Here is a 27528-nt window from a genome sequence, read left to right on the forward strand (position 1 = left end):
TGTAACAATCGTCCCAGGAAGGTCTCAGGGATAAACCGAGGCACGTCAGCAAAGAGCACCAGTGCCTTCTACTGCAGAGCTCATTTTGGGCATCATGGAGGGGGAGGGTGTGGGGATGGAGTTGCTGGTCCGGGTGCCCATGGCCTGTGGACGACAGAGTGTGAATATGAACTTGGGCCCCTTTGAACCGGGCCCACTGTCGTCGTGAGATCGGTTTTCTAGGGAGTGGAGCCCACAGATGCCCTGGGGCCTGAAGACAGCAGCCCCCACCCCCAGCTGCCGGAGCCACGGTCCTGGCACCGAAGCTGGGACTCACAAAACTGCAACGATGCAGCCATGCACACGCTCAGCATTGAGCTCAGAGCGAACGCCACAGAGCGGGTTTGTTCTCTGCCGCTGCCGTGTGGAGTCGGGGCCACGGGGCTCAGCTGGGCCTTCGGGCAGGGTCTCGCCAGCCGGTGCCAACACGTGGGTCAGTGGCACCACTTTCCGGAGGCTCCAGGCGTGGGTCCCCTTCCAGGCTCGCTCGTGTGGGCAGAGCACAGTTCCTTGTGGTCCAGGAATGGAGACCCCGTCCCTTTGCTGTTTGTCAGCCGAGGGCTGCTCTCGGCCTCTCCCGGCCTGCATCGCATGGCTTGGGGGCAAAGCGGGTGGTGGAGAATGGGCCGAGCTCTGCTCTCATTTCAAATCCATCCCTTCCGCCCTGCGTCTCCTCCTCTTCTCCAGGGGGCTGGAGGTGGTTCTCTGTGGCAAGGGCTGCGGGATTAGGTGAGGCTAACCTGGAAAATCCGGGATGATCTGCCAATTTTAAGGTACAGAACCTTAATTACATCTGCAAAACCCCTCTGCAGCACATTTGTAGTTTTTTGGGATCAGGCTGTGGGTTTCTATGGGGGAAACTTTATTCTGTCTCGGTGAGGAGGGGAGGGTGACGACACATACAGTCTCGGAGGATGAAACAGGGCATTTGGAGGAGAGGGTTAGACATGAGGAGGCTGATCCAGGCAGCGAAATGACATCACAGAATTGACAAAGGTTTAGCCAGAGGGTTTAAGCAGGAACATCCACTTTATTAGATTCTCCTTATGGACAATGGGCCCACATCGTCCCAGGCATGCTTCGGAGAGCCTGGATGGCTCCGTCCCCCTTCCCTGTCTAGTGAGTGCTTGCACATGCACGGAGACGTGCTTAAAACGTTCACTCCCGTAGATCAAAGAGGAGATGATCCCATTAAGCGTTGGCTTTGAGACACAGAACAGACGCTCTGAATCACGGAAGCTCCTGAAGGTGTCCTGAGTTACGGCCACCTGCCTCCACCTGGAAAGGTTTTTGTGTGAATATGCTCACGGTCAGCAGGACGACTGAGGTGATCTCATTTCACGTGACGGCTTCCAGTGTTCAGCCCCTCTAAGGCTGTGCAGAATCATCATTGCCAGGGCGTGGAGCCACGCGGAGCCACGCGGAGCTCTAGAGCTTACGGTCGTGTTCCCTGGGCGTGTTACTCAGCCTGCTTGACAGTGGTTTCTTTTTTCAGCTGGAAAAAGGGAGTTTTAGATCTAGAAGATTATTCTTCTAAGTTCCCCATAAATAAAGGCCATAAATTATTGGTAAATGGTTTAAACTTCTCATATTTTCTATTTTCCTGACTTTAGTCCTGCTTTGGTCCATATTGTCAGGCTTAACTCGGCACCCGTGATGCGTACAGTCAGCCTCTTACAGTGAAGAACTGCCAGAGACTCCGCAGCGAGTGGCTTCAACCAGGAAGGATGGGACGCCCTGCCGAGTCCAGCCCGGAGAAGAGAAGACCCAGCAGTGACAGCTCGAACTGTCAGAGACTGACGATATTCCACCGTTGTCCCCTGCACAGATGACAGTGTTATAAGATTCAACATAATACATGGAAACCTGGGTCCTCCCCAGGTATGTGATGGGAACTCAAAACTCAGTCAGTCCACACGGGAACAAAACAGGGTCCCACTAGTTACATCAGGGGAGACGTCCTGCAACAGCCCAGACCACACAGTAATTCAATCCTCAGATATCAAGGCTTACTCTGTGAAGCGCGTCGTTCCCTCCAAATGCGAGATTCTGGGTTTTGGACTTTGCGTAGTCTGAACGTGATTATTGAACATTCGAATCCAGTGAGTGTGATATATAAAGTTATTTGTTGTTAATTAATAGAATGTGGACTCGTAATTAAATATGTAACCTATGGGGCGCCTGGGGGGCTCAGGCTGTTGAGCATCTGACTCTTGATTTCAGCTCAGGTCATGACCTCAGGGTCAGGAGATGGAGCCCCACGTGGACTCTGCGCTGGGTGTGGAGTCTGCTTGAGATGCTCTCCTTTTCCCCCTGCCCTGCTTGTTTGCTCTCTCTCTCAAAAAACACATGTAACTTATTTTATTTCACTTGGTTTGATACTTATTCCTCATCTGTTTCCAAAAGAATTAAGGTGGATTATTTCCCTAAAGCTAAAAACAAGGTTGAGCACATTAGGAAAAGTATAATTCATAGTTATTCTGCATTACTTAAGAACATCACTCGTAATTCTTTAAATTGTTGGAATGATTTCTCTTGAGCCCTGACATGAAAGCATATTGAGTTACTTGGTTTTTTGTTAGTTTGTTAAAAAAAAAATCCAATGTCTACAATTCATCTTAACAAAATATTCAGAAGCAGCATCATTTTCTGAAATCCCTCCGTGGAGTCCTACATACGACCCCTTTTCCCGATGAAGAACAGTTTAACAGAGGTCATCGTACCTTTGAAACAAAATCCACCTAAGAAGAACCACTACTTCTAAAGGTTAAAAAAAGAAAGAGTTTAGAGTCGTCTGAGAAGAAGAGGGCTTTGATATTGATTTTTCATGATTCTTTGTCCTTAATGGATTCAGTACTCTCAGCTTCCGAGTGGACGGACACAGGTGCGCAGGTGGAGTCAAGCCTGTGATTTTTCCCCAACAGCTGTCTGTCAAAATCCTCATTCCCACGTTCGCTGGCTGGCAGGTTTATCAAACACTTAATCCTTGATCAGGTTATTTCAATAACTTGTGAGTGTTGGGAAGTTTCGATACGTAGATTAGCTTTTTATTTTATTCTACAATGGAAATCTTAATTTGAATATATTTAAAATCAGACTAGAATTTAAAACGGAGAGTTAATGATGCCAGAACAGAAAACCCACCTAAAACAAAGAAAAAAATAATGACTTTGGGGGATCCCCTAGAGTGCCCCAAAGCAGCAAGCACTTGAGCAAATGAGAAGGCATCAGAAGGAGGCTTTTGGACCGTGGGTGGCACCCTGAAGTATGGGCGCAGCTCAGGAGCGGGGGAGGGCAGTGAGTCAGCACCCTCCAGGCCTGGGTCCCCTCTGCTGACCTGCTCAGCCCAGCTGCAGGCAGGTAGGTGTTGCCCAGGGCACCCTGAGATGCCACCGGCGGCTGGGGGGAACCAGCTGTTGGAGGGTGTCCAGCCAGAGATGCCCCTTGGAGCCCACGCACCCCCGAGGTTGGATTCCCAGAGACAGGAGCTGGTGACACTGACCTCGCAAACCTGCAGACAAAGGCAAGGAAGCCATGAATACAGGTAGAGGGAACAAGGTACGATTGTTGGCCCTCTCCGAACCTCTTGCTCAACGTTCCCACTGGAACGCTGAGTCGTCAGGTCCAGGGGAGGCCCACGCAGAGTGGGAGGCACTCACGGTCCCATCAGACGGGACCGTGGCCTGCACCGCACGTCTTCCTGAGGGGAAGGACGCTGCTGGCTCTCGGAAGACTCTGTGCCCGGTCTGAACCCTGGGAGGGCAGGAGGCTGGAGCCTGCAGGGGAGAGCGCTGTGACCACCCTGGGTCTGTTCTCTCCCTTCTCTGCTTGCAAGTTGGACAGAATTGCCTGGGAAGGCCCGTTAGGCTTGACAGGCTTCTTCCACAAAGACAGGAAGCCAACATTCGTCGAGTTACTGCAACTTCGTCAGTAAAATGTAAGACGTATTCACGTGGGGGAACCACACACTCAGATTTGTAGCGCGTTTAGTGTTTCCACTGTTATTCGCATCTATAATTTGTTTTTCAAGTGTTTTTTTCTTTTTAATTCGATCAAGCAAGTGTCTGTAGATACTCAATAGTCCCTGGGGATTCCTCGCTCAAGCAATTAAAATAAGAAAGCAGGTGGGGCTCCTGGGTGGCCCAGTCGGTTAAGTGTCCAGATTCACTCTTGATTTCAGCCCTGAGGCCATGGGATCGGGCCACATGTTGGGCTCCACCCTGAGCGGAGAGTCTGCTTGAAATTCTCTCCCTCCACCCTTCCCCCCCACTTGCACCCATGCTCGCTCTCTCTCTCTCTCTCTCTCTCTCTCAGTCTCTAAAAAAAAATAAGGAAAAGCAGCGTTCATGAGGTTACAGGAGGAAGTGAGAGGAAGGAGGAAGGAGTGGGCGGGACACATTTAATTCACAGTCACATGCTTTCTTACAGTTTCGTCTCAATTTGTCCAGTTTATTCCAAGGCTGTGGTTCACCTCATGAGTTTAGCCGTGGCTTTGAATCCCACCTCTCCCTGTTACTAACCACATGTTTTTAAGCAAGCTGCTTACACCTTCCTTTTTTCCCTGCAGAATGTTAACCACCATTAATTAATCTCCAGGCTTCTCTCCCTGTGCATCCTTGTGCATGTTGTTACACTGAATCACTACCCCAACATGATGCATGACACTACCTTTAAATCCTGTGTTTACTTTTCTGTATTTCGCACTTCAAGGTCAGAGACCACTGAATGATTAATAACAATTGTTAATTATTTCTAACTAGTGTAGGTTCTGGGCTTTATATATTGCATTTTTCTCAAAGATTTTATTTATTTATTTGAGAGAGAGAGAATGGAAGAGAGAGAGCACGAGAGGGGGGAGAGTCAGAGGGAGAAGCAGACTCCCCGCTGAGCAGGGAGCCCGATGCGGGACTCGATCCCGGGACTCCAGGACCATGACCTGAGCCGAAGGCAGTCGCTCAACCAACTGAGCCACCCAGGCGCCCTGGGCTTTATATATTTCAATGCTATGCTATTCAGCACCAAGAAGATCAGGGCATTATAATTTCATTATGGAATTTTAATAACAATGAAAAATGTTAGCAGCTCTATCGTAGGTAACGTCTTATGTTACCTTCCACTGCGTCTACGGTGAAAAGTCTCACCTCTTTTGTTCTTGCTTGAATCGGCCTGGTGTGTCTATGACCATTTCTTTCTCTCTCTTTATAGAGAGTACACCATGAAGTAGATACCTATAATTTAAAGAGTGGGGGGCACCTGGCCGGCTCAGTTGGAGGAGGAGACGACTCTTGATCTCGTGGCTGTGAGTTCAAGTCCCACTTTGGGTATAAAGTCTACCTAAAATAAATTAAAAAACTAAAATGCATTACATAGCAAGGACCTACTTCTCTTAAAAAAAAAATAAAGAATGTAACAACTGGTCAGATTACAACCTGTCTCTTTGTCCTGCAATAGTCAGTTTCATATTGATGACACAATCCATCACATTAATTTTAGACCACAATCTGACCCAGGCTCCTCCCAACCATGGGGACATGCCCAGAGCCACAGAATCTCTATGGCAAACATGGTGGCAGTTAAGGAAGAAAGTGCCATGGAGATTTTTCTATTGCAAATCTGTGGAATGTTTCAATCCAAAGGGAAAGTCTAGAGTATTTTTTCCATTAAACGTTTAAACATTTAAAATCTGACTTAACCATAGCATTTATTTTCAATTCACCTTTTACAGTCAATATTCTAGTTGGTCTCCATAATTATTGCAACATCTATATAATATTCTATTTCTCCAATTCACTAGAACTTTAAAACCTGATATAACTAAACTATGTTTTCTGCTAATATAAATAACACTGTAGCAAATATCATCAGACACGTGGCTCTTTGCTTTTAGGGAATTACCCTAGGTAAGTTAATTGCAGAGAAGATAAAGTTTGGAGAGAGTATTCAACATGCAAGATAGTGGCTTGTATGTGGGGGTTACCACAAAAGTAAGGAAGTAACCACAAATGTGAGCTCTTAAAGTTCTTTCAGAAGATTTTTGCTGTTTTAATGCTCCCACCTGTTTTAAGTTTAAAAATTTTTCCTACTTTCAATACTGTTCTCTCTTTTGTTAGTGGCTACAAAAGTAGGCTTGATCTTTCTTCAGTTAACATCTGGTTCCTCCCTGCTAAGAATTAAACTTTTTGAAGTGTTGTTTATTAGAGAGATTTCTTTATATACTAATTGTTGGTAGCGATTTATAGAAGCCCATTTAGACTCATCCTACGGCAGACTGACTATGTGTGAATACCTTCTAATCTTGGATATATCCATTGTAGAAACAAATCATTTATGCTGGATTAAGCATGAGGCATTTCCATTCATATTGTAAGTGATACATAATGTGGAAATCTAAGAACGAACATTACCACAGAGATACTGTTTTTAATAAACCATTTCATACACTTTCAAACGTGTCATCAAAGAGAAATTTGGGGCAAAAATCCAGGCTGCTACAGGCAGGGATTTATGGGAAAGTTACTGAAATTACAATGTGAGCTGAGAGAATATGACAAGGGAATCAGGGGCAATGTGATCAGACAAAGAAACATTGGAGTTAATAGCTCAAAGAATAAAGTTACACGTAGAAGTAAAAAGACAACCAAAGAAGCTTAAAAGGGTGCAGAGAGAGGCACAGAAGTGAAAAAGAGATTTGAAAATGTGGTTTTTACCTGAGTGAACCTAAAAAGGAAATATTTTCCTGTAATATTCTATCCCACTACCAAGAAAGGATGAGCAGACTCAAGGAAGCAGATTCAGCAACGGCCACCAAGTAAACACGTTTGTCATTTTTCCTGCCGGTTTTTAACCTCATGTCCGCGGATATCTAAAGATATGTGAGTGTGGGAAACGAGGTTCCATAGTTTTTACAAAATTTTCGAGATGAACTATATCCAAAAGAAGGTGGAGAGAACAGAAATTACTGATGGAATTCCATGACTAAGAGGAATTTTAACCAAGAGTTTCACCATAGAATATCAGGATTGTAATATTCTGAAAAAAAGAGAATCCACAGACTTCCTCTGGTCTTCCGCGTCTGTTGGCTTCGTATAGAAGGCTCCTGACCCACATATAGACCCGAGAACCACCTGCTGAAGGCCTTCCTCAGGCTCTGCTCCCAGCCGTGTCCCCAATGTACCGATAATTGCTCAATTTCATGGGTTCATTTCAAAGTTGAACATATCTGTCCTCCGCGTCATCTCACAGTGTTGACAGCACCCTGTCTTAAATTCTGTTCTTGTTTTCCTCGTCCTCTGTCTCCGTGGCAGAATCCTTTGTCCACTTACTTCCACTTTTCCTTAAAAGGAGTTTTATATAACCGATCTTTCCTCCCTTCATGTTTTAGTCTCCTAAAATATATACATTTTTTTGTCATTACAGTGTTTACAAGCATTTAATTTCCAAAGTAAGGCAAGAGACAAACTCAGTACTGTGTAAGAATAAACTATATATTTTTTTATTATAGCAGTTATAGCCTTTCCATTGCACTCCCTCCTCCAGCTTTCCTTCTGCTTAGGCTCTCGTACATTGTCGACTCTTTCACTTTTATCAACTGGTTATAACTTGTCAGAAACTGTTAGTGCTCCTTGAACACAGTTATAAGGGTAACAGTGAAGGGCTTCACAAAATCCAGTGGGTGAACATGCCATTCATATGTGCAAATATTTATATTATGTAGTGTTACACGAAGATGCCAATATTAAATCAGTTTTGGATTTCAGATGCAGCAAATTCATATGGTTCAACTGATATAATTACCTCTTGTGGTGAGTGCCGTGAAAGCTAACACAATGTTTCAGGGTCACTATCAGATCCCTGGCAAAGAGGAGCTGGTATAATATCAGAAAACAACATCTGTCTTCTGCCTGTTGCTAAATGTAAGAATACATAGTAAATGGTACAGAATTCTCATTCATAAAAACAAAAACAAATTTCCTAAAATGACACCTGACTCTCTGTACAGGTTGAAAGTTATCTAAAGCTCTTACCTTTTGTTGAGGGGATGATGGGATTATGGCTTTTGGGAATAGCTCAGAGGGCCAAATCAATTAACTAAATGTCTGTACCAACCTATCATGTCTTGTGCGGGACTCTTATTTGCAAGTGTAAGAAAATGGATTTTATGAGCACTTCCAGAGTAATAGAAAAAGGACCTCTACAAATTTGCTCCTCTATCAAGCCAACAAGGACACTGGCAAGAATTGTCAAATTAAACTTTTTCAGAACTCTGGAAATTAACCAAAGTTTGTAATAATCCAGGGAGTGCATATTCAAACATATTGTCTTAATCTCAGCACAAACACTGGGCTCTGTGGATTTTAACTTGTCCTATTACTATGCACCGCACCCCCCAACTTCTGAGAGAACAGTTAAAAGCAATAGACTCACAATCACAATAGCTATAAAAAATAGAGAAAAAAAATAGATTTGGAGCTTCCTAAAGCCTCATTCTAAGAGAATTACAGTATTTGATCTGTCTGGCTATTCCCTGGACACTTCCAGCCAGAGCTTATTTGTATTTGACCTGACTCAGAGTTCATGCTCTGTGAACAACCTTTTCCCTGGGGCATTTGCAAAAAACAATCAGTGACAATTGTTTAACATTGCATCAGCCTGAGGGACCATTAGAGTGGGGCAAAAACTGGGGGAATGAGGTACATAGGGCGCAAGCAAAGCATGAGCATGTTCCTGAGAATTAAGAAGGGCACACACTTGTTTGCAACGGGATACGTGCTGAGGAACGAATTGCAAAGCCCTGAGGCTCTCACCTCTGGCTGACCTTGAGGTCCTGGGCAAGCAGGAGTTTAAACTAAGTCATAGTTGTAAACCACGTGTCAGAGATGGAAGACAGGATACAGCATGCACACCCAACCCCACTGCAAAGGCTGGGAGATTTATTGGTTTGAGCTATTTAAACAAATCTCTGTCCAATTATGACATTACTACTAAGGTAAGTGGGCAGAGACCTCAGTGATCACACACAACAAAGAATACAGATTTTATAGAGTTAATTCAGAAGAGTCACTAAACCGAACAGCAAGAACCACCATAGACTGCATAATACCACCACCACCACCACACCTGGGAGTGGAGAGGGGTCTGATTTTGAGAGTTACCATGTTATATTATTTTAAATGTCTTGAGGGGCACCTGGGTGGCTCAGTCGGTGAAGTGACTGCTTTTGGCTTAGGTCATGCTCTCAGGGTCCTGGGATCAAGCCCTGTGTTGGGCTCCCTGCTCAGCAGAAAGTTTGCTTCTCCCTCCGCCCCTCCCCCCAACTCGTGGGCTTTCTCTCTCTCTGCCGCTCTCTCTCTAATAAATAAATAGAATCTTTAAAAAAATAAAGTGCCCAGTTTAAAAAAAAAAAGAAAAAAGGAGAAAGAGAAAAAGAAAAATGCAAAAAAAACCTCCACCCCAAATCCAGAAAAGTATGGCACATGTGCAGAAAAAAGATAAAGTCAATAAGAACTGTCCCTGAGAAGCCCAGATGTTGGAGGTACTAGACAAAGACTTACCTCCCCTTGAAGATATGTCTAAAGAACTAAAGGAAACCACATCTGAGCAATTAATGGAAAGTATGAGAGCAAGGTCTTGCCAAATATAGATTACCAATAGACAGAGAGAGATTATTAGAAAGAACTAAATAGAAATTCTTGATTTGAAACGTACCGTAAATGAACACTCACTGGAGGGGCTCGAAGGCAGATTTGAGCTGGCAGAGAGAAAACTCTGTGAAAACAAAGATGGTTCAGTTGAGGAGGTTCAGCTGGAGAGTCAGAAAGAAACAGATTGAGACAAAAGGAAAAGGGGTGGGACGTGACTGCTTATAGATAGAGGATTTCTGTTACGATGATGAAAACAGTCTGGGATCAGATAGAAGTGACGGTTATACAATTGGACGAATATACCCAAACTACCAATCTGTCCATTTTAAAAGGTGAATTTTCAGCTCTGTGAATGAGATTGCATTAAAAACAAATTAAAATCATTTCTCAAAAAGAGAAAATGACTTCGTGCAAATGAAAGACGGAACAAATACTGTGTGTATCAGATGCGAGGGAGCTCACGCTGTGGTTTGGAAGTCTGCAGAGTTCTTTGAGCACTAGCCTTGTCTGGCTGGAGCAGTGAAATCATTCAGACTCTGCCCCAGAGGCCACCTCCCTTCTTCTAGATCCTTCCCTCTGGCTCAGTTCCCTAACGACTGCCTCATTGAGTCTGGGTCGCCAACCAGCCCGAGCACCTAGGAAGGAGACACCTCTCTGTTTGTATTGTTTAAGTAACAAGCCAACTTCTCAGTTCACCAAGAAACACGAGGAATGTCAGGCACAGGACGAGGCAGCCGAAAAGCCAAACGAACAAAATAAATTGCTGCTTTATGCTATCCAATCCCCTGCTGGCTGGTCAACCCCCGAGAGATACAAACAGGCTGGAGGTGCGTGCAGTCCAGGGTGGGTGTTCGTAAAGGCTCAGTGGGGACCCTGAGCCTGTGGCATGGAGACACAACAAAGAGCTGGAGACAAATCTAACGGATGATTGCTTGAAGTTCCCCCACTTCAAATAATTTAAATTGTAGGGTTACAGAAAAGCACAGAATAATACCTTGTTTTACACACAAAGCACATTTTACATGTAAAGTTTAACAGATTCTTGAAAATCATGCCTCCAAGCCACACCTCGTCATTCCCACGAACAGGCAACAAGCAGGCTCAGAGAGGTTATGATTTGGGGTGGAACACACATTATGCTCTTTCTGTTCCTTCGACCACATGATCCTTGATACAGCAAATGAGTGATTCTAAATACCTAAGGTGTTTGTATTATGCATAGTCATGATCTAATTTCAGAAAAAGGGAGTCCCATGTAACTAAATGAACCTCCACTGACAGTTCACCTGATCCACCTTCCACATGGTCACCTCCGCTGGTTGCAAGGTCACAGTGCTTAGAGCATATTCCCGCAGAGAGAAGAGTGGCTGGCCATTAACCTTTCAACTTCATCTTTGAATAACCCGTAGCAACCAATAAACACAAGACCCAAACAGGAAAATCCATCCAAAACCACTCTTGAAACTAGAATTAAGGCTGTAGAAGCAGAGAGAGTACAAAGCGATCGTGGCAAAAAAAAAGGTAGTACATGCTTTTTAAGTTAGAAAACTCATTTTCAGCTTTGCTCTGGGAAACGGATCCACGGGTGTCCCACTTCCCATTATTGGCCTGACAACGAAGCTGAGCTGTTAGCCCTGGTTTTTTATCAGGTCTATCTCCAACATACGGTAGCACTTTAAATAAAGGTAGGGTGGGATCCTTGATCACGCTAATAAAACAGGGCTGACTTTTCTCAGACTCTGTGGCACCACCTTTCTACAGCGTTTAAATCTTGTGACTGGGACAGGAACTTTTATTGGCGCCTACCAGAACAATCTGTGTTTGAATCAATTTCCTGGCTTGCATTATAAAGTTTGTGGATTTCTGCACAAGCAATTTGGGAAAAGCAAGCACTCATTAAATCACTTGACCCAAAAATTTCTGCAGGTTCAAAGGGAAGCAGTCCTTCTTCCATGAAAGTTTCCAAGTCTGTTGTGACCTCGCAGCCGAGAAGGGCTTCACGTTTGGTGCAAGAAGCAGTTAGTCGGTACCCGGGGAAACAAACACCTCAATAGGGTAAATGCTTCTGGAGTATTTTCCACACTGGGATTTCATCAAAAACATTCTGTATTGTGATTAGTATAGATATTTAGGGACAAAATAAAATACACTCAACCACTGTCTAAACAAACCTATTGATGTTTATATTCTCCTTCTTCTCTAACATAAATGCAAGTAAAGTTTCAAAGCTGTACAGCATTACAGTAGACAGAAATATTTTATCTTACTAGCATGCAATTCTCGAAAGGCTATAAATACACTTCATCAGGTTACTAGACTTCGGTACAGAATATATAAGATTTTCCATTGCTTTTGTTTTGTTTAGACAATGCTAAATTAAGCTTTTGCTTCTTTGTATTAGGCTTTTAAGAAAAAAATTCCGGGCATAGGCTTGCAGAGGCAGAAGATCTGGATGTCTAGGAAACATGGAGGACTTTAATTTTTGTTTTCTGTCTTCCAAAATAGTGACCCAATTAAACTGCCGTCAGAAACAGAAGTATACATGAATGTCACCACATCTGGCCAGTGTTTAAATATTCTCATGAGTAATCCATTTTTTGTAATTGATCTTGCCAAGTTTACAAAATTAAAAAATGAAAATTGACTAATTTGAAATTATTAGTGAGAATAAACACTTCCAAATAGCTTTTTTTTAACTCTATTTTAAAGTAATCTCTACACCCAACATGGTGCTTGAACTCACGACCCCAAGATTAAGAGTCGCATGCTCCACTGACCGAGCCAGCCAGGCGCCCCATCAGTTCCAAATAATTTAGAGTTGTTTAAAGTTCTGCCAATCTGTCTAATTATGCGTTCAAGTTTTTATACATTTCATAGGATCATTTAAATACAGTAACTGCTAGTATTCTATCTGCTATATTTAATGTAAATATTTATACTTGGTCCTGTTTTTATGCATTTCAGCCCATTTTTATCCTGGATCTTGCAGCAGGAAATACTCAAAACTGAACTCTAAAGGTTATATTTTTATGTTTTTGCAGCATATTTTTTAAGAGTAAGAATCTTAAAGAAAAAGATCTTGCAAAATATTGAAAAAATTATCAATGTTTCCCAAACGTTCAGAGGTCAACAGGCTCTGCAAAGCCCAGCAGGGCAGCAGAGAAAGCTTTTTTTGCGGCTTTTCCCAGGGAGGGATTCTTGGTTTGGGCTTGTCATTGCCTGTGTGAGTTCATTCTCTGTGCCCGGTTCACTGGCTTCCATAATTCCGCGTGAATATAACTTTGAATCATTTGTTAGTCCAAAAAAATCGCTGTTCCTTCAGATGTATAACAAACATGCTTTATTTTGACTAAAAAAAAAAAAATCCCACTGCATAAATTGCTCACAAATAACTAGGAGTTCAAAGATTTGCCAGTGGGCAAACTGTTACAAAAGGCATAAATGCTGGAGAAAAAGAATCAAGCTCTTGTACAAATAATTCTTTTGATACAGAAAAGGAGCTTTCTATTCTAAATGGATACTTTTTTAAAATTTTATTTATTTATTTGAGAGAGAGAGAGAGAGAGCAAGCATGAGCAGGGGGAGAGGCAGAGGGAGAGGGAGAGAGAATCTCCAGCAGAGTTCCACACTGGGCTCAATCCCACCACCCCTAAGTCAGAAGCTTAACAAGTCAGAAGCTTAATGACTGAGCCACCCAGGCGCCCCTAAATGGATACTCTTTAAACACAGAGCTTATATACTGTGGTTGGGCTCACACATCGTCAAAGCCTTTCCGAGGCAGGTTGGCGCTTGTGTCTGCAGGGAAGGGAGATGTCATTTGATGTAACGGTCCTCCTGGTCCCAATGAAGGAACCCGCGGCACCTGCAATGGGCTCATCCAGATGTCTTCAGTGCAGCCAAGAAACCAGTGGTGGCAGGACCAGCCCCTTCCCTCAGCCCTCCCCGGTCCATCCTGGTCCCATCCTTCTGTCCTCTGCATGGGAAGCTGAGGTGAGGACCCTGCAAGAACACCCCTACTCGGCCCTCTGTCCCTGCAGGGGGCCTGGCCGGGAGGAGCGGGCTAGCTGCCTCTAGGGACTCTGCCCCGGCCACAGTGTCTCCGCAGTGCCTGTCCTGCAGAAGCCAGTCTTGAGTGTCTCCGGCCCCAGTGGCTGGTGCCCCTTTGCAGACCTCTGGGCTCCCGCAGAAGGCGTCTGCCAGCTCCTAAGTCATAATATTTACAACCTCCCCCCTATGCCTCCGCATGCTGGGCAGAGTCCGTTTCCCACAGTGGTGCCCTCCAGACTTGGCGGGTGCCTTTCTGTGGCATTTCTGGTTGCCTACTCCGCAGCTGGGACCACTGGTAATACTTCATCCCTCTTTTCACATGACTGGTGTGGTTTCTGTTTTCTGATGGGACCTGAAACAGCCCTGATGACTGCCCTTCTGTGTTAATCTTTCGACAGCCTAGTTGGTATTTGACCTTGATCTTATATTAAATCTGATTTATCCTCCCCCTACTAGTTGTAGTGACGTGACTTGTGCCCGGAAGAACCCAGCACAGTGATAACGCATGGGGTCTAGACACGGAACGGCTCTCTGCAGGCTTATGTCCATAATGGGGGTGGGGGGGGGTATGTGCTCTGACTATGATCGATAAACCAGCCTTATGCAAATATTGGCTCTGGTTTCATCACACAAGCTCCCTCTCATTAACAGCATCCAAAGCGACCCTTTAACAACCAAAAATACAGATCAAAAGAATGATTTAGGAATGATTCATGGCCTAGCTTAGCACAGTTGCTGAAAACCTCAGCTCATCTGTTGAGCCAACAATGTAGACACCGAGTACGGAGAGACTCGGAGAGGACGCGTGGACCGGCACGCAGCCTTAAATACAGCACGACCCTCTGCATAGTGTCCTGAATTGCACACTCTGAAAGGGTGAATTTTATGGTGTGTGTGTATTAAATCCCAATAAAGCTGGTCTATAAAACAAGAGCTAAAAAAAAAAATCAATGTAATGCACTATGCTGCAGAATAAAGACGTAGGAATCATATGATCATCTCAGTAGATGCAGAAAATAATTTTAATACAATTAAAAATAATGAAAGGCCTCTTTGTATAGAAAAATTTTCAACCTAGTGATAAAAAGCACTGTTCTTTAATCCAATTAAAAACCTGGCTACAAGGACAGTACCGTAAGTACCTGAGTCAACAGGTGAAACATTGAAGAACGTACCTTGAAATTGAGAACAAGACAAAGATATCTTGGCATCCCAGCTTCTTTCCATCCCTGTACTGGATGTCCCAACCGACGCGATACGGGAAGGAAAGGGAATACGACATACAAGGGTTTAAAGGAAGAATTAAAACGATCATATTCTAGGATGGCATGATTTTATGTGTAAAACATGCAAAAGAACCAATAAATAAACCTTTTTACATTTATTACGTTAGGTGAGCGATGTCACTGGATACACAAGAAATAATAAAATACGATCAATTATTTCTTATATGCTAGTGACAAAAAATAGAAGATTTTGTGCTGATGGTGGTCACACCAGGTCTCTCCTTTGGGGGATTAAGGGCTGGGACGGACCATGTAGGGGGTCTCTGGGATATAAGGTGAGGGGGGTGTTTGCTTTATAAAAAAAAAATGCTTGGGCTCTACAGTAATTAATGGTTCACTTTTATAGGTATTTTATCCTGAATAAAACATTTATAAATGCAAATAAATTTCATGCCTGGATATTATCTTCATGGACTTAGAGGCTTTTTCTGAATCCAGAACTTTACCCCCTCTGCATTTGCCCCTTTTAGGCTGCTGATCCAGTCATAAAATACAAGGCCTGGCTTTGGATCAACTCATGTATCTTTCAAAACAAGTCCAACAAAAGAAGTAAAAACTATGTTTTTAACAGAGAATTATAAAGGTTCATCTTACTTCTTTCCATTATAAGTTCCTGTAGGTTGACTTGCTGGCTAATTACCTGCCTATCAAAAAGAAAATGTTCTGTATTATCTCAATGCCTTTTGTAAAAAAACGAGATGCTGGTGTGATACGCCAGTCAGTTGCGACAAGCGTTAACCCCGACCACGATGCTGATGTGAAATCATATAACTGCTGTTTTAGTTTTTTTTCCTGTTTCATTTTGTCTGAAAAGTCTAAGATTGTATGTGACATGTAGAAATTAAAAAAAAAAAAAGATGATCTGAGTCATTCAGCGTTTACTGAGTACCTGTCTACTGCGCACAGTACATGTCAGTACTGTGCTGGAGTTTTAGATACTAAACACAGGTGGGGAGGTCAGAGGACCTACTACAAGAGAGGAAATCACGCTCAGAGATGTTGAACAGGCTGCCTGGGGGCACACAGCAGCTGACAACTGAGCCACATCTGCTGGGTCCCAGAAGTTTCCTCTACCCCTTATTTCTGGGACCTCTTCCACCTCATCCTTCCAAATGCAGAGCCAACCCCACCAGGCATAACAAAGGAAGGCAGCCACCTCTGGGCTTGCAGCCTCCTGGGGGAGCCAGGGTGGCCTGAGCCATGGTTAGAGCTGAACTCCCCAGATGCAGTCATCAGGTCAAACCTGGTTCCCATGAGTTCCGGTTTTTTCTCTCTCAGCCCCAGTCTGAAGGAGCCTGGGCATCTGGTCGGTGTGGGGGGCGGCACAGGGCACTGGAAGTCTAGAGGGGGCTCTATTGGGGAGCAGGGACTCAGCCCAGGTCTTGGCATGCGAGCTGCCCACACAACTGCTGGGGGGATAGATGGAATAAAGGAACAAACCAGTGGCCAGGTGAGAGGCCGAGAAGAAATCTGTTCGTCCAGCATCCGCTGCAGAGGGAGGGCAGCTTATCCTCAGCTGCACGAGGGCCAAGCCAGCAAAGGGGCGCATGGCGTTTGCCTGGAGGTCAGCCTGTCAGCCTGAACAGATGCCTGGGAAGGGTGCCAACTAATGGGACTCCTGGGTGGTGGTGTCTGAAAAGAGAGCACCCCCGCTCGATCTAGAGTGAATTGGAGCCTGGGGATGAGCATTCAGCTCCCTCAGTTCTACTCCAGCCCCCGGGGAGGCTTAGGCTCTCTGTCGTGGGCAACGGTTTGGGGTCAGGGCAGCCAATGGCTGGGGCATTTGGGAATGGGGGAGGGGGAGCTTTAGAGGGGACAGAGGCTGACAGGTCTGTCTCCATCCCCCAGGATGAGGCTTGGGTTTAGGGCTCCAGGACCAGAGGTGCTGGCACCGGCGCCGGGATTGGGTCTCAGATGAGTTCCGAGTCCAGCCCCTGGAAGTGAGATTCCTGGTCGGTGTCCTCCCTGTGCCCAGGCTGCCTTGGTACCCCATGGAGCGAAGGCCCTGGTTCCAGTCCCTCACGTCTGCTGCTGAGCAGGGGTGGGGAAGGAGGGCTCGGGGGCCTTCCGCGGAACGGATTCCAGCGCCATGTTTCATCAGCCCACACGTCATGCTTCTGTGGTGGCCCGTGTTGTGTTCACCGTTACTTGTCTGTGTGCCCAAGTCCCTGCTGGACGTGAAGCCCCGGGGGCCACAGCCAGGTCTGGTCCATCTTATCTCCTCAAGGTCAACCACAAGGGCACATGACATACACTCAGTAAAGGCCAGTGATTAAAAGGAGGATATATTTTTTTTAAATTCACAGATTGCTCTGGTTTCTCGTTGGCAGCAAAGAAGCGTGGATCATTGTCACATATTCAAAGTTCTATTTTTTCCTAAGTTCAGGGTGTGTTTGCATGTCTCTGTGCTTTGAGACAGAGCTGGTCCTGACTTATTGCTTTGTCTGAAGTGGCTAACATTGTGTGATCAAAATGTGCAGAATTATGAGTTATTTGCAAACCCAATGAGGTTCATTGTTCCTTTCTCTAGTTTTGTGTCTCCTTTATTTTGGCAGAGTTTTGGTACATGCTGTTTACCAGTTTTCAGGGTTTTTTTTTTCTCTTTTTTTGTGGAAGATTAATATTTGGGGTGGTCCGTTCCCTTGCTTCTAGATATTCCTCTGGGATAGTATAGAGCAGAAATATGTAAAAACAACAGAACATTTGGATTAAGGGTTGTGAAATGTAGGAATCCTCAGAATAGTTGAAGTTTTAGAACATTCTGTATTTCTGAAATTAGGGTCAAGAAAGCTTTTGCCTCTACTACTGTAAAATTACTGAGCTCAATGAACTACTTGAGGGAGTAGAAAGATATACATTTTCCAGATGAGATCCTTTAATCCTTACGTTGGAACGAGGCTTGTTTTGATCGAAGGCTGAGGGGAGAGTAAAGGCAGATCTGTCACTTATCAGATGGACAACAGGAACAAAATTCAGGTCATTTCTCTGAGCCTCAGTTCCTGTTTCCATCCCTCAAATGGAAATCACATCATTACAAAACTGGCCCCAGAATCACCAACGCCATATCGAAGGAACAGAACAAAGTTGGAGAACCACACTGCCCAGCTGTAGGACCCGCTACAAAGCAACAGTGATCACAACATGTGGCATCGATGAAAGAGCAGACAATAGCCCCGTGGAACAGCACAGAGCCCAGAAACAGACCCCCACAAATACAGTCAGTCCATCTTTGACAAAGAGGCAATGGTGGTATCATGAGCAAAGATCATCTTTTCAACAAATGGTACTGGAACAACTGGACATTCACGAGCAAAACCTTAAGTCTAAATACAGACGTCAGGAGTGGGGAGGGGTGAACAGGTGGAGCACAGAGGCTGTTCAGGGCAGTGGAAATACTTCGTAAGATAGCACAGTGGTGGATACACAGTTGTATATACCTCGTACGACACCAAGAGTGAACCCTGTTGTGAAATTTGGGTGAGAAGTTGTAAGGTATGTTCATCCACCGTGACAGGTGTACCCCTTGGTGGGAGATGGTCATGGTGGGGGAGGCTGTGCATGTCTGGGGCGGGGGCCTCCGGGGAATCTCTGTCCTCCCTCAACTCAGTTGTGAACCTAAAACTGTTCTAAAAAATGAAGTCTATTTAAAAAGTAGGAAACTAAGAGGTTGTCCTAAACATTAAAGGAACAAGAGCCACTGTACACTGAGTATGTGAAGCCCGGAGTGAAGGGTGTGCTCATTCGGGTCACTACTGTGGCACAGCCACTGGGTCCGCCTTCCCCTCAGACCAGGTGACCTGGGCAAACCCTGCTCCACTCACCATGTCACCAACTCATCTCTACCGTGGGCATGGTACAAATGCACAGCTCACATTCGTAAATAAGCAAAATCCATGAAATCCACCCTGTGCAGTCATAAAACACCAGTAGATTTTTAGGAATCCCACTTTTATTATTAAATGTGTTGCTCTGAAGACAATTGGTACTTATAGTTACCGTTTGGAGTGTTTGTAAAAAAAATAATTAAAGACAAGTACTTTATAATCTAAAGTACTCTAGCCTAGATCAGAAAATAATGATTTCCTTGAGGGTTATAAGGAAGGTACATAAACTGCCCCTTAGATTTTTAGAAACAGTGTGAAAACTTCATTTTTGGGGGGAGCTGATTTTCCTTTTCTGCTGTGACATGTAAAACACTCATAGATAATACACAAAAATAACTGCACAAACTAGTAGATTATTAGCAAGCAAGCCCACCATCCTGACTGCTTCAGTGCCGCCTGTTTGAAGTGAAAACACAGGGTGCTTAGAGAACACACTGGGCGCCAAGGAGGGCCCCCTGGGTTCCAAGCAGGTGGTCCAATGAGGAAATGCCTCCCCTTGTAGCAGGTGGTCAGGGCGTGGCTGCCCGTGGGGGTGTGGCTGCCCGTGGGGAGTGGCTTGCATGGGGGCGTGGCTGCACGTGGGGCGTGGCTCACTCATGGGTGCCCAGGTGCGCACGCAGCTCCTGGCGGGTTCTTCATTGGGATTTGCATTAGATCTGCAGATCACTGTGGGGCCAGTTGCCCTGTTCTCACCATTGGGTCTTTTAAACCATGTATCTGATACATGCCTCCATTTACGTACGTCTGTTCCAAACTTTTATCGCTGAATTATTTTCCTCTTTTTTTTAAAGATTTTATTTATTTATTTATTAGAGAGCGAGCGAGAGAGAAACAGCATGAGAGGGGAGAAGGTCAGAGGGAGAAGCAGGCTCCCTGCTGAGCCTGGAGCCGGATGTGGGACTCGATCCCAGGACTCCAGGATCATGACCTGACCCGAAGGGCATCGCTTAACCAACTGAGCCACCCAGGCGCCCTATTTTCCTCTTTTTTGATGTACATCTTATACTTCTCATTACATTTATTCCTAGAGATTTGATATTCTGATGCTATGATGGAAATCCCAAATAAAGGAGTCTTGTCCAATTTTTTTTCTCAAAAGAAAAACTTCTGATGACAAATGTTTGCATTTTTCAAAAGTTTTTAAAGAAAATTTAAAATTCATGTGAAGTGTTGCTGGGCTGGACTTTGGGGAGTTTTCCATGTCAGGTGGTTTTGAAGTGTGTCATTGACTTATACCACGCACCATCAGTCCTGGGCAGGAGTCTGTGACAACTTTTGGGGCAACAGTGAGGGAAGGGGTCCCGATGCAGATATTTTTCTGGAAACCCAAAGGACTTGAGGGGAGCAGAGGACATATTGGGGTGGAGAGGAGCCCTGCAGAGCGTGAGGTTTCCCCAGGAGCTTAGCATTTATCAGGAAGCATTTGGGGGAGCATCAGTGTGTTTCAAAACTCCCCAGTATTTGGTGTAAAGCTAGAGGTAATGCATCTACATAGCGATATTTTAGCTAATGTAGAACTGAGTCTATGTTTGTTTTTCAACGGAGCCATATGGAGGCTTGCATTTGGTGGTTTTCCTATGGGGACTCCTTACTGCAATGCTTGCTTTTATGTGTGTGGGAAGCACATAATGTGGCTGGGCCAGAGCAGACCACTGGGACAGCCTGGGTGCCCAAGCCCAACCCAGTGCAGTAGGGACTCGTTAGCAGGTCACCAAGAAAATCCACCACCATCACTTTCTGGGCCTCGGGGTGGGGTGGGGGGATGCTGGAACCACAAATGGCTGAGGTTAGTGCCACACCCTCCTTATTCCAACCACCACCCCCTTGACCCCAAAACTGTTATCAACGTGAAGGAACAAACGTTACTCAGCTTTGGTCCATTACTTAGTTGCTCTGTGGTCTGATTCGCCCAGCGAACCAAGAATGCTCCAAGGGAAGGAACCATAAATTCAGCGAACTGAGTCCACAGCCCCTGGGGAGGGGGTGGGGCTCCCAGGTTGTTCGTGAAGGTCTGTTCAATGATGGACCACATCAGAGCAGCGGCACAGGATAAAAGCCGTCATAATAAAGAGTGCTGTATTCCCGCCAACCTACAGTCTATTTTTAGAAAGCATGTTTGTCCTATAAATAGAAATTTGGCTTTTCGTGAAGAAGGGATGTTGAAATTGCTCTTTGGAAAGGTTTTGCATCCAATTCCTCACCCGTGTTCTCTGTGGACCAGGGAAAACTTGGAAGTGCAAGACTTCCTGAGGGTCCGATGTGGGCGGGTGTGGCCAGCACGAGTTCCATCAAGGGCGCTCTAAGGGGCTAAGAGCTGCCAGATGGTCAGGTCTGTGTGGATTTTGTGAGGCCAAATTTTCTGCCACCCCTTTTGGAAGTAGCATGGAAAGCGGGTTTCTTTTGGAATTTTGGTATTTTTAGTTCTTTTTCAAGTGAAAATAGAACAACAGTTTTTGTGGAAAAAGTATTTTCTCTCCAGGTTTTCCTTACTTATAATATCCCCCGACCCCACCATCCACACGGAAAAATGGAAAGTTTAAATCAGGTTGAGTGTTTTAACATCTGAAGAAAGTTTCCATTCTAAAAGCTACAAGTGATTTGTAGATCTATCAGGTTACCCTAGAAAAATCACATGTGTGTTATTCTCATTATGTCCCCAGTAGATAGTTTTAACCCCTCTTTAAAAAGTATTTAAAAAGTAGCAAAAGTAATAAACACATAACCATTCTCAAGACAAAATAAGTGTTAGTAATCCCCAGCCCAACCGCTTTTTTTGGTGGATGAACACCGGGGGTTCAGACTGGTCATTGTCTCGCCCCCAACAGAGCCTCCCTGGAGCCAGGGTCCCACCTGGCAGTTCAGGGCTCCCCCTGTGTAAGGCAGGTGTGCAATATTTAGCTTCGTTCCTGGGCAAAATCTCTTACTAGATAGTGAAAAATTTGAAATATGATACAAACAAGTTTTTCTAAAATAGAAGGTAGGATTTGCATTTATGATCTGCCTTTTACTGGATTTATAAAAATTTAATTTAATTTGATTTTTCTTAAGTAAACTCTACCCCCAATGTAGGGCTCAAACTCACGAAGCTGAGATCAAGAGTCGCATGTCTCACCAACTGAGCCAGCCAGGTGCTCCTATGTTTTACTGGATTTAAATCCCACCCTGACTCTCGCTATGTGTGTTAGCTATTTCCCCATGTAAAGAGGTGGTAAAGGCAAGGATGTATATGTTCAGCTGAATGCCTGAACCTAACAGGTGCCCCCCGTGTCCTGCCTCCCAGGAGGGAGACAGGCTTGGTGGTGACTGGGCTGCCAGCTCTCGGACAGAGTGGAGGCACTGTGTGTCACAGAACAGTGTTCTCATAGGAGACTCACCTGAGGTGTAGTTGACAACTAGGGAGAACCATCTGGGTCACTGGTTTATAAAAGGGTGGATGAGGACCCTGTTGGAATAAGATATATGATATCTTAAGATATATGAAGACCCGCTCTGTTGGAGTCTTGTGCTCACCCAGAGTGAATTTTGTGAGCACCTGAACTAGCACACCTTGTCTTCACCCCTTTTCACCCAACCTGCTCTCCAATACATACCAGCCACCTGCCCACCACCCACCTGCTTCCTCCTCCCAAGAAATCCCTCTGGACCCTCCTATTCATAGCCTGCACGTTTCTGTCCTGGATTGGCGATCGTAATTCAAACACACAGAGCTTAGTGGATTCTCTCTCGTCTCAACTAATTTTCTACAGTACTTCATATATTGTCATATTCATGCCAACTTTGTACATATTTCCCAAGGGGGAGATTGTCGCTGATTCCAAACCTGTACTCATTTTTATACGATCCCGACCTGTGTTAACCTCACATTTACATAACCTTATCTCTCTTTTTTTAAATTTTTTATTGTTATGTTAATCACCATATATTACATCATTAGTTTTTGATGCAGTGTTCCATGATTCATTGTTTGTTCATAACACCCAGTGCTCCATGCAGAACGTGCCCTCCTCAATACCCATCACCAGGCTAACCCATCCCCCCACCCCCTTACCCTCTAGAACCCTCAGTTTGTTTTTCAGAGTTCATCATCTCTCATGGTTTGTCTCCCCCTCTGACATACTCCCCTTTTCTTCCTCTCCTGTTATCTTCTTCTTTTCCTTTTTTCTTAAAATATGTTGCGTTATTTGTTTCAGAAGTACAGATCTGTGATTCAACAGTCTTGCACAATTCACAGCGCTCACCGTAGCACATACCCTCCCCAATGTCTATCATCCAGCCATCCCATCCCTCCCACCCCCAACCACTCCAGTAACACTCAGTTTGTTTCCTGAGATTAAGAATTCCTCATATCAGTGAGGTCATGTGATACATGTCTTTCTCTGATTGACTTATTTCACTCAGCATAACCCCCTCCAGGTCCATCCACGTCGTTGCAAATGGCAAGGTCTCATTCCTTTTGATGGCTGCATAATATTCCATTGTGTATATATACCACATCTTCTTTATCCATTCATCTGTCGATGGGCATCTTGGCTCTTTCCACAGTTTGGCTATTGTGGACATTGCTGCTATAAACATTGGGGTACACGTACCCCTTCGGGTCCCTACATTTGTATCTTTGTCATAACCTTATCTCTTATACTAATCCTTTAGAACTTTGGGGAAATTAATTGTGATTTGTTTGGCTCTATATAATCGATCCACAAAATCTTCAGCTTAGGGAATTTGCACAGTAATTGATGCTCTAAGTCTCAGTGTCCTGGTCTATAAAATGGCCATGGCAGAAATAACTACTTCATGATGTTATTGTAAGCACAATGCCTGGGACAACAACACGTGTTGGATAGGAGTGTTGTGTAAGGTAATGAGTGCATTTACAAGGTGTTTACTCTCAGTTGTTCTTCTATTGATAAGCTGCATGTACATGGAGAGCATAGCTCGGTTGCTTGCTCTGTCTTCCGTGGAATAATAGGGGGAAGAATAACAAAGATGGTTTTTCTGGAGGAAGGGCTTGTCCAGACATTAGTGCTGATGGCAGACAGATCTCGCCTCACCCTGTAGACGGTGCATCAGCGAGAGTCCGGACAAGAAAATAAACCCACACTAGTTATATTTTTAGCAGAAAGAATTTAATGCAGGGAGTTGGATAAAGAGGTCTCAGAGACTGAAGGAGCCCAGAGGGAATGTAAGTAGTGTTGTTCCTGAAGTTAGAAGGAATAGCTTCAGAAAGAAGCTACTACCCCAAGGTTGCTCACAGACTTGTGAAGAGCTAAAACTGTAGCACTTGCAGCAGAAAACATAGGGGAAAATATTTGCATAACAAGAACATAAATCATAAAAAGAAAGATGATTCGGGCGCCTGGGTGGCTCAGTTGGTTGGGCGACTGCCTTCGGCTCAGGTCATGATCCTGGAATCCCGGGATGGAGTCCCGCATCGGGCTCCCTGCTCGGCGGGGAGTCTGCTTCTCCCTCTGACCCTCTTCGCTCTCGTGCTATCTCTCATTCTCTCCCTCTCAAATAAATAAATAAAATCTTTAAAAAAAAAAAGAAAGATGATTCATAAATCTCAAAATTTTCAAAATATTGCATTTCAGAAGATATTGTCACAAAAATAAAATCTAAGCCACAGGATAAGTGAAAATATTTTCAGTACATATGTCTGACAAAAGATTGACACTCAGAATATATAAGGACATCTTACAACAGGTAATAAGAAGACAGCCAACCCAATAATAAAGAGACAAAACATTTGAAAATACATTTCACCAAAGAGGATACAGGAACATCCCAAGAGCACATGAAAAAATGCCCAATGTCATCAGTTATCAGGGAAATGCATATCACAACTATGGAGTTATCTTAGTTGGAATGCATTGGAATGCATTGGAATCACTAAATTAAAGAGATTAATAGAACCAGTTATTGACAGGATATGGTGCACCTGGAATTCTCATATGCTGATGTTGGAAATGTAAAATGCTACCACTTTGAAAAACTGCTTGGTAGTTTCTCAAAAGTTTAAGCATACAGCTCATATACAACCCAATGCAACCACTTCTCTCCTACCTATTTACCCAAGAGGAATGAAAGCTTGTTCAGACAAAGATTTTTACACAAACATTCACAAAAGATCACAATGGCCAGAAAGTGACAACAACCCAAATGTCATCCAGAAATGAATGGATAAACAAATCAGTGGTACATCCATAGAGTCTGAGCAACAAAATGGAACAAACTACTGATTCATACAACAGCAGAGATAAATGTCAAAATCATCATGCTAGGTGAAAGTAACCAGATGCAAAAAGATTCTGTATGATTCCACCTATGGAAAATTCTATAAAAGGAAAACTAATTTGTAGCATAAAAACCAGAAGACCATTGGTTGCCTGGGCCTGGGTCAGAGGGAGGGATGCACTGGAAAAGGAATAGAGTCTTCTGGGCATCATGGAAATGTCTAGAAACGGACTGTGACAGTAGTTTCATGAGAACATGCATCTGCCCAAAGTCATCCAGTTGTCTATTTTAAATTAATGTATTAAAAAGAATACCTGAATTACATCTTATAAAAGATTGGGATCATTAGAATAACAGGAAAAGATAAATTGAGAAGTCTGAAGCATAATGGAAGTTAATTTCTTTCCCCTCGAAGCCTTTCCCAAGGTGACCGAAGCTGACATGATGTCTTCAGGGATCTGCACTCCCATCTTTCCACCATGATGCTTCTACCCCTGGTCACTTCTTTGTTCAAGTTGCAGACTATGACTGCAGTCACTACATCCATGTTCCAGGCTGGTGGCAGAAGGAGAAGAAGGCTAGAAAGGTTCTCTTTATGAGCAGCCTTCCTAGAAGTCCACACAATACTTTGTGTCTTACTGGCCTGATTTTAGTTGAATGGCAATGTCTACCTCCAAGAGAGATGTATTCTTGGTAACAATCTCAGAAAAAAAATAGGATTCTTTTTCAAAGGTAGGGGAGATTAAATACATGGACTAAAATAGCAGCCCTTGGCCACAGTTAAGTTGTGCAGTGAAGAATTTGCTGACTCTCTCACAGACGATGTTGGGAAAACTGGATGTCCACACGTACAAGAATGAAGTTGGGCCTTACCTCACATCATATTCAAGGATTAACTCTCAGGGCACCTGGGTGGCTCAGTCGGTGAAGCATCTGCCTTCGGCTCAGGTCATGATCTCAGGGTCCTGAGATCCAGCCCCACATCGGGCTCCCTGCTCAGTTGGGAGTCTGCTTCTCCCTCTCCCTCTGCCTGCCACTCTACCTACTTGCGCTTGCTCTCTCTCTCTATCAAATAAATAAACAAAATCTTTAAAAAAAAAAAAAGAATTAACTCTCAATCAGAGACCTAAATGTGACACCTGAAACTACAAAACACCTAGAAGGAAAAGTAGGGAGAAAGCTTCATGACATTGGATTTGGTGATGATTTCTTGGATTTGGGGGAAGACAACAAAAAGACAGGAAACAAAAGTAAGGAAATAGATAAATTGAACATCATAATTAAAAACTTTGCATATCAAAGGACACAATCAATAAAGTGGAAAAAAACAACAACCCAAGGAGTGGGGAAGAAACATTTGCAAATCATAAATCTGATGTGGGATTACTATCCAGAATACATAAAAAGCTCCTCTATTTCAACAACAAAAAACAAGCAACTTGATTAAAAGATGGGCAAAGGACTTGAACAGACATTTGTCCAAAGAAGATACACAAATGGCCAATAAATAAATGAGTAGAAGTGTGGAAGTGCAATAACACTAATCCTTAGGGAAATGCAAATCAAAACCACAATGAAATACCACTGCACACCCAGTGGTTATTATTAAAATGGCTATTATAAACAGACAACAAACAAACCAAAACAGAAAATGACCATGTTCGTGAGATATTGGTGGTCCTGACCACAGCGTGTCTATGCCTTGGAGCTCGGGTACCACACGTGAAGAGAATAGGAGTTTCGTATGGCTCCATCCCTCTGCCCTTGGATCCCCTGACTCATGAGTCTTCCTGACGCCTCACTGTCATGGGGTGGAGACAGCCATTCCTGCTCTGCTGGTACCTCCATTCCTAACCCACAAACCCATGCGTATGACCAGACGATTGTTGCATATGTGACCAAGTTTAGAGCATTTGTGGTGCAACTATTGTAACCAGAGGAAAAAGTCTGAAGTCTTTGAGGACTTCAGATTAATTCAGATTAATTGAGGACGCTGATTAATTTTGTTGCACCACACTTATCCTGTGACCTTTGGTCCCTTTTTCATGGGGCGCTTATTATATCTCAGAAAACTATTTTCTCAAACCCCGTTTAGGACAGTTTTTCCTTATCCTGCATGAAAGAAGTGATTCCAAAGTACCAAGTAGCAATCTAAATTTTACATGTGAAGACACATGTTTGTATCCACGTGATACAAGCCAGCAACAGGCTTTGGTTACTCGAAACAACTCAATTCAGTGGAAGCTGGTCATCTGGGAGCCCAATACATCAATAGTTAAGAACTGTCCCTGGAGAATTATTTGGCTTACATTTTGATGTTTGTATTTTTCACTCCTACTTAAGGAAGATGGTTTGCCCTGTAGTTAGGAGCTACAATTCACTGTGCCTTAGTTTTCC

At 44.1% G+C, this 27528-nt stretch overlaps 1 long non-coding RNA gene across 1 annotated transcript; it reads right to left on the reverse strand.

Annotated features, from left to right (window-relative positions):
* Positions 1-1142: 1142 nt before the first annotated feature.
* On the reverse strand, positions 1143-27528 carry LOC141371206 (uncharacterized). Its single transcript, XR_012375970.1, has 3 exons — positions 27441-27528; positions 22272-22339; positions 1143-1859 (listed from the first exon to the last, which is right to left on the reverse strand). It is a non-coding gene; the product is annotated as an uncharacterized lncRNA (long non-coding RNA).

The sequence above is a fragment of the Callorhinus ursinus genome, unplaced genomic scaffold (genome assembly GCF_003265705.2).
Source record: "Callorhinus ursinus isolate GAN/ISIS: 27379988/994484 unplaced genomic scaffold, GSC_fseal_2.0 scaffold60, whole genome shotgun sequence".
Lineage (NCBI taxonomy): Eukaryota > Metazoa > Chordata > Mammalia > Carnivora > Otariidae > Callorhinus > Callorhinus ursinus.